Raw genomic sequence first — 11,933 nt, 5'->3', positions numbered from 1 at the left:
TGCGTCTGTTACTTTAATGATATTAAACGTCCCTGTGGTTACTGAATAAACATCATATATATTTAAAAATGTTTAACTCTGTCATTTTTTTGCACTCTGCAGTTTGATGTTGGTAGGGACACCGTATCTACTGTCCATACCAGATCTACACCCAAAGTGTTTACTGAACTGTCCCTGTCAATATATTTTACCCATCTCAGATGATCTTAGAGTTACAGACTGAATGTGGAGGATACTCGACTGTGATCTGACAACCCTCATTAACACAATAAATATATTTATTCAGTAAAATAAATTTGACCAGCTGATCTGTTTTGTTAATGTCAGGCCATCATATATTCTGAAAATCCTCCTGTGCAGCAGCGGCACACACACACACACACACACACACACACACACACACCATCATAATCTGATTGTTTACTTACACTTCATTTACTTTGGCTCTGACTAAACATTGGAAATGTCTCGCTCTAAGTTATTTGTACTTTATTAACAAATATATTTTACAATTTCAAGACAACAAAAAACTGTCAATAAAGCTAAAAAAATAAATGAGTACGAAGTGATCAACTGGTGTACTGGATCCTTTGGTACCTTTTTCATTTATTCATGTATTTATAAGGTGTAGACAGGTGAGCCCCAGGCTCTCAGGTGAGCTCTGATGATGTGAAGTTCAGGAGCTGAGTGAAGAATAATACAAGAAGAATATTTGATATCAATTTGAGCATCACTGCCACGACATTCTCAAATCAACAGAGAGACAGTGTCTCAGGTGAGATGCTAGAAACTGGCTGGTAGGATTAATGTTGGTGCTTACAAAACAGTGACACCTCCTCACCACTGGGGCTTGCACTTCCCTTCCAGTTACTTCCTTCCTTTTTTAATCCCTGTCAAAAGCCTTGAAACATCTACCAAATTGATATTATACAATCGCAATGTTCTTATCTACTATGAATGTGATCGTGGTCTGACCACACCAGATGGCTCGAAAACAATGCACCAGAGTGACTTTAAGTTTACCTGACATCAGCGATGCAGAGCCAATCAGCTCCAAAAGCAAACACAGAAGATAAAGACTAAGATCAAGCGGACGGAGAAAATTAATGTTCTATAGAGAGAGTACAGATGCGGCGCATAGGAGAGAGAAGCAAAGCACGAATGACGTTGAAGTCATGGACTGAGGTCAAAGACGACGAGTTTAGATTTAATTTACAGTGATGGACAGGAAAACATGAAGGAGACGACTTTAAAGTTTTTGTTTTTTTAAATGTGTGATTTTTATTTTTCTGCCCCTGCAGAAGGTTCTTATATCAAATGATAAAATCACTTATATTTCGTGGTTTTCTTCCTAATTAGATTAAGACTTAATATGAGAGCATTTAAAGATTGAAACTTGAGACAATCAAGAACAAGTGTGAACCCAAAAAAAAAACTCGGACCGAACAGCCCGACTTAAAGCACAGTTCACAGATTTTTAGGTTTGTTTGCCCCGTCTTTGTTTTTTTATCTTGTACATTTTCCACTCGATAATTAAAGGTCTTAACTGTTAAACCTCCAAGCTTTTGTTGAAAAAAAGTTAAGTTTTGTCAACGTTGCTAGGCAATAGGGCCGTGCTTTGACGCCAATGGTAAACTTGGCACAGCTGATGAGCAAAGCGCAAAATCCCTACTTCACCTTTGCCCAGTTGGTCTCATTTGGGGTTCGGCCTTTGTTGTCTCTAATGCATGCCGACAGGCACACAAAACCATTGGACACACCATCGTCCACGTACGTATCTCAATTTGGTCCCTTTTGCCGCACGGGATTCTCGTTTTCCCGCCTGGTTTCCTGCTTAGCGCGGCGGCTGATCACTTCACCATAGATAGAAATTAAGGAAACACAATGAAGTGAAATCAATATTTTCCAAGTTTATTACGTTTCTGTTGATGAAACTCAGTTTTATTAAAACGGTATGCCCCTTATCCCTTAGGTAGCTTTCTAATTTTCTTCCTTTTGTTCAAGGTCAACTCTCTTTCACTCTGGATTTCACTGACATTTTCAAGTCTGTGTGTTTATTCGTCCTGAAGCCCAACAGACTTTACTCTCACAGCCACCACACACACACAGGAAGTGTCTAGCTCAGGGGTTGATTATATAATAGGACTGTGTGTTATTGTAGTGGGATGAGGAGATTATTGACGTTGGTTATCCGTCAGCTCCCTGGAAACACTGCTTTATTACACTGTTCATTAATGCTGCAGCACGCCATACGCATACCACAACTCATACACACACCACACACCCAGGGAATATCATTAACTAATACATCTGAGCTCCTTCTGTCTCAGGTTACTGTGTCCCACAATGATATCATATTCATATTAAATGGCTAAATGGGAAACTCTCAATCAACTCTGAGCCATTCACTCTGCGATGTGTCCTTTAATTGATTTCAGGTTGAATGTGCTGAAGCTCCGCTATGGTCCAATTTCCAAAGATGTTCAAGTCCATTAACTTTTGATTGAATATTTGATTGATTGTGATCTGATTAAATCCATGATATGAAAATAATCTGTTGTCCTTTATTGATCCAGAGAGAATCTCCTTCGTTCATTTTATATTTCACCCGATATTAAAAGTCAATAATCCACTGTGGTTCCAATTCTATGGTTTTAATATTGTCCATAAACAGCCACAGTTTGTAAATTGACGCTCATCTTTTCCCTCACGACTCAAGACATCTTCAATCTGATCAACCAATCATATTGATGTTGATCAGATCTGGGTCTGGTGAGTTCACGGTAGTTGTTACAGTGTATACATCTGAGAAATCAGTGAAGAAACTCAACTCACACACACAAATTACTCAGTTTATGTAACAGGTAGATAATGGATTTTTTTTTAAATTTTGATCAGTTCTTAGTTCTGAGCTGCTCAGACTTATAAAGTGAAAACATTCACAGGGACGGACCAATCAAACTGTAACCTCTGAAAGTTCGTCTGTCGTTTTACTTGTCCTGACAGACAGGAGGACCCTGAATGTTCTCGTCTGAACTCCTTGCCCTTCCGTTCTTTTTCTCTATTTCAGTCTCCCAGAAAGACAAGTCTTCACCTGCACCACCCCGTCCTCTCCCGTGCGTCAATTCACACAACTACAAAATCTGTTCACTCCACCACTGCAGCTTCTTGTCTTATATGTCACACTTGTCTCCCAATTGACAAAATGACTCAGCGCAGACAGCCAAACAATCCATACACACCGGACCTGGTTGCGTGGACTGACATTTTGACCTGAAATTACAAACATGATTTTTCGTATTTTCAGGGATAATTGATAATGAATTATTCAGTCTAGCTGAGGGATATACACACTGAAAACACCCACCCTGTTTCTGTCGTTTTCTGTTATCAATCACTTCACCTCTGTTATTTCACCTTCTAACAAGTGGTCCTCATCAGCTGACACAGACACCTAATGTCACCAAACTACCCTTTGTTTCCCCACAGCACTTATTCCAGTTTTGATCATTGAAACTTTGTTAAACCTGGTTTTCTGCTTTATTTACTTTTTGAAGCTTCCTGTGCCTGTCTGACTTCCAGTGTGTAATATATAAATATAACTTTTGTAGCTGCAGTTTGTCTTCCCCAGACTCTTGTTGTGCTCTGTACTAATGATATTAAAGGTCCCTGTGGTTACTGAATAAACATCATATATATTTAAAAATGTTTAACTCTGTCATTTTTTTGCACTCTGCAGTTTGATGTTGGTAGGGACACGTATCTACTGTCCATACCCAGATCTACACCCAAAGTGTTACTGAACTGTCCCTGTCAATATATTTACCCATCTCAGATGATCTTAGAGTTACAGACTGACATGTGGAGGATACTCGACTGTGATCTGACAACCCTCATTAACACATAAATATTATTTATTCAGTAAATAAATTTGACCAGCTGATCTGTTTGTTAATGTCAGGCATCATTTTATTCTGAAAATCCTGTGAGCAGCAGCCTGGGCAACACACACACACACACACACACACAGACATGGCTGGTTTGAACACGGCTCACAGCAGATAGTTCTTCATCACCGACAGGCTTTTAAACATTTATGTTCTTGTCACATTTTCTTTAAAAGTCTATCACATCAACATTTCTCTTAATTAAAAAATGTGAAATATCTCTTTTCAAATCATAGAAAAACATTCAATTCAATTCAATTCATGTAAACTCTCTGCAGAGTCAGACTCTATGTGTGTGTGTGAGCACACGTGTATATGAATGAGAAAAGAGACACAGAACAAGTGTGAACATTATTTTAACCATTTGACAAAAACTGTCTATAAAAAATCAAACCTGTGACCTGTATGTAGTTCTGTATCTGTGCTGTAATTTAAACTTTTTCAGCTTTGTCCGAATATCCCCCACACAGCTAGTGTGTGTGTGTGCGCGTGTGTGTGTGTGTGTGTGTGTGTGTGTGTGTGTGTGTGTGTGTGTGTGTGTGTGTGTGTGTGATAATAGAATAGATTAATAAGAGACCGTCTTGTCTCAGACCAATCAACCCATCTGATTTTATGACTCAATCAGCACACACACACACACACACACACACACACACACCATCATATCTGAGTTGTTTACTTACACTTCATTTACTTTGGCTCTGACATAAACACATTGGAAATGTTCGCTCTAAGTTATTTGTACTTTATTAACAATATATTTTACAGATTTCAAGACACAAAAAACTGTCAATAAAGCTAAAAAAATTAAATGAGTACAAGTGATGAACTGTGTACTGGATCCTTTGGTACCTTTTCATTTATTCATGTACTTATAAGGTGAGACAGGTGAGCCCCAGGCTCTCAGGTGAGCTCTGATGATGTGAAGTTCAGGAGCTGAGTGAAGAATAATACAAGAAGAATATTTTGATATCAATTTGAGCATCACTGCCACGACACTCAAATCAACAGAGAGACAGTGTCTCAGGTGAGATTAGAAACTGGCTGTAGGATTAATGTTGGTGCTACAAAACAGTGACACCTCCTCACCACTGGGGGGCCTTGCACTTCCCTTCCAGTTACTTCCTTCCTTTTTTAATCCACTGTCAAAAGCCTGAAACATCTACAAATGATTATTACAATCGCAATGTTCATTATCTACATGATGTGATTCGTGGTCTGACCACCAGATGGCTCGAAACAATGCACAGAGTGACTTTAAGTTTACCTGACATCAGCGATGCAGAGCCAATCAGCTCAAAGCAAACACAGAGAGAAGAAAGACCTGGAAGATAAGAGAGGAGGAGGGGAATTTAATTTACTGCTCTGAGCAGAGAGAAGAACGACAGGCGGAGGAGAGAGAGCGAAAGATGAAGACGACTGAGGTCAAAGACGACTGAGGTCAAAGACGACGAGTTTAGATTTAATTTACAGTGATGGACAGAAACATGAAGGAGACGCTTTAAAGTTTTTGTTTTTTTAAATGTGTGATTTTATTTTTCTGCCCCTGCAGAAGGTTTTATATCAAATGATAAAATCACTTTATATTTCATGGTTTTCATCCTCAGATTAAGATTAAGACTTAATATGAAGAGCATTTAAAGATGAAACTTGAGACAATCAAGACAAGTGTGAACCCAAAAAAAAAACTCGGACCGAACAGCCCGACTTAAAGCAACAGTTCACAGATTTTAAGGTTTGTTTGTCCCCGTCTTGTTTTTTTTATCTTGTACATTTTCACACTCGATAATTAAAGGTTCTTAACTGTTAAAACCTCAAGCTTTTGTGAAAAAAAGTTAAGTTTTGTCAACGTTGCTAGGCAATAGGAGCCGTGCTTTGACGCAATGGTAACTGGCACAGCTGATGCAAAGCGCAAAATCCCTACTTCCCTTTGCCAGTTTGTCTCATTTGGGTTCGGCCTTTGTGTTCTATGATGCGACAGGACACAACCATTGACAACACGTCCGTGCCGGGTTCATCATTGTTTTGTTTCCCCTCCCTTTAGCGCGGGGTGTAGAATTCACCATAGATTAAGAAAGAAACAATGAAGTGAATCAATATTTTCCAGTTTATACGTTTCTGTTGATGAAACTCAGTTTATAAAAGTTGACGGTAGCGTTCTAATTTTCTTCCTTTTGTTCAAGGTCAACTCTCTTTCCATTGGTTCACTGACATTTTCAAGTCTTGTGTTTTATTCGTCCTGAAGCCGCAACAGACTTTATTACAGCCACACACACACAGGAAGTGTCTAGCTCAGGGTTGATATAATAGGACTGTGTGTTATTGTAGTGGGGATGAGGAGATTATTGACTGTGGTATCCGTCAGCTCCCTGGAAACACTGCTTTATTACACTGTTCATTAATGCTGCAGCACGCATACGCATACACACTCATACACACACACACACACCCAGGGAATATCATGTAACTAATACATCTGAGCTCCTCTGTCTCAGGGTTTACTGTGTCCACAATGATCATATTCATATTAAATGGCTAAATGGGAACTCTCAATCAACTCTGAGCCATTCACTCTGATGTGTCCTTTAATTGATTTCAGGTTGAATGTGCTGAAGCTCCGCTATGGTCAATTTCCAAAGATGTTCAGTCATTAACTTTTGATTGAATTTGATTTGATTGATCTGATTAAATCCACTGATATGAAATAAATCTGTTGTCCTTTATTGATCCAGAGAGAATCTCCTTCGGTTCATTTTATATTTCACCCGGATATTAAAGTCAATAAATCCACTGTGGTTCCAATTTATGGTTTTAATATTGTCCATAAAAGCCACAGTTTGGTAAAATTGACCTCATCTTTTCCCTCACGACTCAAGACATCTTCATCTGATCACCAATCATATTGATTGGTGATCAGATTCTGTGTCTGGGTGAGTTCACGGTGAGTTGTTACAGTGATACATCTGAGGAAATCAGTGAGAAACTCAACTCACACACACAAATTATCAGTTTATGTAACAGGATGAATGAGGATTTTTTTTTTAAATTTTGATCAGTCTTAGTTCTGATGCTCAGACTTATAAAGTGAAACATTCACAGGTACGACCAATCAAACTGTAACCTCTGAATGTGTTTCTGTCTGTGAGGTTTTACTTGTCCTGACAGACAGGAGGACCCTGAATGTCTCGTCTGAACTCCTTGCCCTTCCGTTCAGCTCAGAAACAATTTCACCTGCACACCGTCTCCTCCCGATGCTGTAATTACACATCAAATCGTTCAAACTGCAGCTTCTTGTCCTTAAATGTCACATTGTCTCCACAATGACAAAATGACTCAGCGTCCACACAAACATCCACCGGTGTGGTGACTGACATTTTGACTGAAATAAAACATGATTTTCTATTTTCAGGGATAATGATAATTATCAGCTGCTGAGGATAAACTGAAAACACCCACTGTCTGTCGTTTTCTGTATCATCACTTCACCTCTGTTATTTCACTTCTAACAGCTGGTTTCATCAGTGAACAGTAACCTAATGTCACCAAACTCCCTTTAAAACCCAAGCACTTTCACTTTGCCTCGTTAAAGCTCAACTTTTCGTGCCTTGTGAAACTCAGACTATTACCAGTTCTGGTAAAGTCTTCTGGTAAATTCTGCATCAAATTTATTGCAGGAAGTTTAAATTACTTCATATAAAATTCATGTGAAACTTATAATAACATCTCGATACTCAGAGTGATTTCTTGAGAACTGTCTAGAGGAAGTTTCAAAGATTCAAGCTTGTTACAGTCGTGTTTGTTCCTGGTGTTCTGTTTGTCCCTTTTCCTCTCCCGTCTCCTCTGTAGCTCCACCCAGGTGCTATCTCATCAGTCCTGAATGAGGTTCACCTGGTCTGGGAATGAAGTGCATAAAAGCTCAGCATCAGCATCAGAGGCTTCAGGCATGGGGACTTCAGGTCTTCCTGCCTCTCAGCCTGGGAATCTGTTTCTGTTGAGTTGTGAGTTCTATTGATTTGTCTTCTGTAGTCTTAAGTTCGTCTCGTGGTTGTTTTTTATGACAATAAATTCTGTGGACTTTGGTTGTTTTAGAGTTTTATGTTGTTTTCTGTGGTTGATTTGTGTTGTGTGCCCCACAGGCCCACCAATTGTGGGGCGTAGCAATTGTGGGCTCATCCAGTTTAGCTAAAAAAAAATCTATTAATCTGCAAATTATTTTCTCAATTAATTGGTCAGTAATATCAGCCAATAGTGGAGAGTGCTCATCACAGGTTCCCAGAATCCAAGTTGACATTTAAATGTCTTGTTCTGTTTGACCTGTCATGGACGGATCATGAGACATTAGGCCCCCATCCTCCTACAGGCCATCCAGACTGAAAGAGACATAAAACAAATGTGACTGTGTTAATATGTCACTGAGGTTGTTTGAACCCCCTTGTGGTTGCTTTGCATCCCTTTATCATTGTTTTGTGTCTCTTAGAGGTCGTTTGATTGATTTCTCAAATATTAAGTCTTTTAAGACAGAAGTTCAGGGGACCATTTGACCCCATGGGCCCCTGGTCCTCTGTCCAACAGTCCCCTTCAATAATCCCTCCATGCCAAAAAAACAAAATATAAACATCTAAGAAGCATCTTTACTTATATAATCAATGGATTATCAGTTGTCATGGCGACCTCTTCTGACAAATATATAGATTTCTGTGCTGATCCACGAGTTATTAAAAAACAATCATTTCCTGCTGAGAGTCTACACACACAACACACACACACACACACACACACACAAATTTGTGTGTGTGTGTGTGTGTGTGTGTTGTGGTTGTATGACTGACAGCAGCACAGACACACTGAGACAGGCAGAGATGGAGAGAGAGACAGTAAATAACCAGGAGATGGAGGAATATCTTTGTGTGTGCGCAGACAGTCTCCTGTCAGTCGTCCTGAGGGGAAGAAGATCCTCAGTCTGAGGGAGGTCTCACTCCTCTCTCCCCGACTTCAACTCTAACTCTGTTTTACTGGGTGAAGGATTTTTAATTAAGCTGTAAAACCTCAGAGTATCCTGCGGCTGTTTTCAGATGTTGACTGATCTGAGGTCAGATCATGTGCAGAGCCAGACCTTTCAAACAAACATGGTTTAGCCCAAATGTAATGGGGTCTGGAGACGTTCTCCACCAGGGAGAATCTGGTCCCATCCACAGCAGCTACAGTATATACACTAATTTTCAATATTTGTCATCATCATCAACATCACCTGGGAAAAACATGATAATTGTCCAGGAATAAACCATCCAGAGCCTGCATCATATTTTCTTCAAACATTTCCATCACTCATCATTCATCCAACTGTAACACAACGAATGTTGAGGACTGATTTCACTCCTGCCTCTGTCTAATGTTATTATTATTAAGTTTCACAGGAGGAGACGGAGGAAAAGAAAGAGATTGACTGTTCTTTTTTTCAATTAGGACAAGACAAAGTGTGAATTATTAAAGAAGACAAACAGCTGCAGCTGCTCCAGAGTTCAACTTTAAACACTTCATTTATTCTGAACCTTGAACCTGCAGTGAGCAGGACTGAGCTGCATCTGAGGAGACTGCAGGTAACACTGTGGTTGGTATGTGTGTATCACAGTTAATGGATTTAACATGAAATTTGAATTCCTATTCCTATTTAGACTCGGGTCGTGGCGCATTCTCATGACTCTCAGTAGAGATCAGATGTCCACCAAGACCCAACAGTCCTACACATGTTCTTCAGAACAAGATTATTATCAGGATCCAAATTATTTCAGGATCTGCATCAAACTGTACAGACTCACAGAGCAACACCATAAATGTCTGATTTCTTTTTTTTTTTTTTTTACATCGAAGTCCAAACATTATTTCCTGAGAAACTGACAAACATGAAAAAATATGTTCCATCTCACAGTGTTAACGACAGTGATAAAACATTCCTGAATCTGCCCCTTTCACTGGATCTGCACCAAAGTTTAATGGGCTCTTCCCTGGTCTGTGAACCATCCCTCCACCAAGTTTGGTGCAAATCGGTTCAGTACTTTTTGTGTAATTCTGCAGACAAACAAACCAACAAACAAACAAATCAGCAGACACAGGTGGAAACAATGTCCTTTGTTGAGGTAAATATGAATTGAATCGGTTTGGCTGCAACTCCTCTTCTCTGCCTCCAGGCTGCAGTAACAGGAGATAGACCAACAGCGCCTCCCAGTGGTGTCAGTCACATACAAGCCAGAGACTCACAGTGGAGCGGGACACACACACACACACACACACACACACACACACACACACACACACAGACCCACACATACACACACACACCAGGTATCATTGTCTGACATTCAGCCTGACACTCAATGTTTCAGTTTCTGTCATCTCTCACTAATATAGATGTGTTGTACTTTGTCTTGTTCAGAATTACGAGGAGTCTTAGAAAATGAGGAATGAAGAAATTGCAGTGAAATTGTGTGATAGAAAGCAGCAACACAATGAACCAGTGACGTCTGTGAGGATGTTGGTGAAACTGACAGATAATATGAGCTGATAACAGCCTGATAATCAATAGACAAGACTTTTCCTCTCCTTCAGAATCACCTGTAATCTGCTTATTGTGAGTTTTTCAGCCACTTTTATGACTGTCAGCATGTTGATGATCATATCTGTGGAACTTGATGCAGATCTTCTTCTTCATCTGGAGATTAAAGAGCAAAGAGAGTCAGTCTTCTCTGACAGTCTGCTGACACACGCTGAATCACACAACACACTGAAGCAACACTGACACCTGCTGGAACAAAGTCACAACTGCACTTTATGTTAAAGAAGCTGCTGGTGTTTCCTCAGAAGAGTTCCTCTTAATGATCCTCAGACAGAGAAATGAGACGTAGAGGGCAGACCCATGTTTTCTTTGCAGAGAATTCCGGCAGGTTCGGGACCTTCCTAATGGAGCTTGATTATCGTTTTAGAAAGAGACTCTAACATGCAGATCTCAATTTATCAATGTATCATGAATCATAAAGCAGGCTTCAAGTGTTGCAAACTTTCTTTTCTGATTAAAATTTTAACTTCGAATCATCAATTTTTCTCATTTCCCCATCCCAAAGGAGGACCAACAGTAAGGGGTAAAACACAAAGCATTTTCCCATTGTTTCACACAGTTACACATAAAATGTAGTCATATATCACTCATACTTTTCTTAATTATTATTCTTACAAATCCCTTTTGTGTGATCAAACATTGTTTGAACCCACAATAGTGGAATACCACAAGTTTCCAAAAACACTGAAAGCTATATATCACAGTGGATCTTTGTGTCATTTACAGTATGCCTCGTCAGTCCAAACCCCACTGGTCTGCACTGATACCCACAATACAATCATGGTTTCCGTTGTGCTGATATTTACTTTGTGATATACAAATGTTTCTGTTGTCTTCTGTGTGTTTTACATTCAAGCCAGTAGATGTCGCACTGTTCACATGAAGCATCAAGAAATCAACACTTTCTCTAACCACTTTGTTAAGAAAGTAAATCCAAAGCCTCCGACACTGAGGGACTTACCTCAGCCTGGGTGTCGTTTTGACCGCGGACTGTTCTCAGAGCCAGGCGTCCACCTTCCTGCATTTTTGTCTTCCGTATTTTAAATCCAAGCTGTTGCGTGTTAGGCCCAATGCCCGTATGTGTGCAGTCCATAAAAGCAGACAACTGTGCGCCCATCTGCTTCTTCGCTGCTTCATTTCCTGTTCACCTTATTTCCGAAACTTTCCCAGGTAGGAAAAGTTCTGGCGTTTGTTTGTTCCCCAGTTTACTTTTCTTATGCTGTTATTCAAATTAACTCTGGCAAAGACTCGGCTGGGTCTGGGCCTAGAGATCCGGCCGAAGTGCGGTCCGCCCACAACCAAGCCTGAAGCACACAACACGTGTTACACGGCCCAGTGCTGTTCTGGAGTTGGGCCTCAATGGCGTTTGTTAATTT

Source organism: Seriola dumerili, unplaced genomic scaffold (assembly GCF_002260705.1).
Source record: "Seriola dumerili isolate Sdu_G_001 unplaced genomic scaffold, Sdu_1.0 BDQW01000110.1, whole genome shotgun sequence".
Lineage (NCBI taxonomy): Eukaryota > Metazoa > Chordata > Actinopteri > Carangiformes > Carangidae > Seriola > Seriola dumerili.
Note: the sequence above shows the minus strand (reverse complement) of the source record.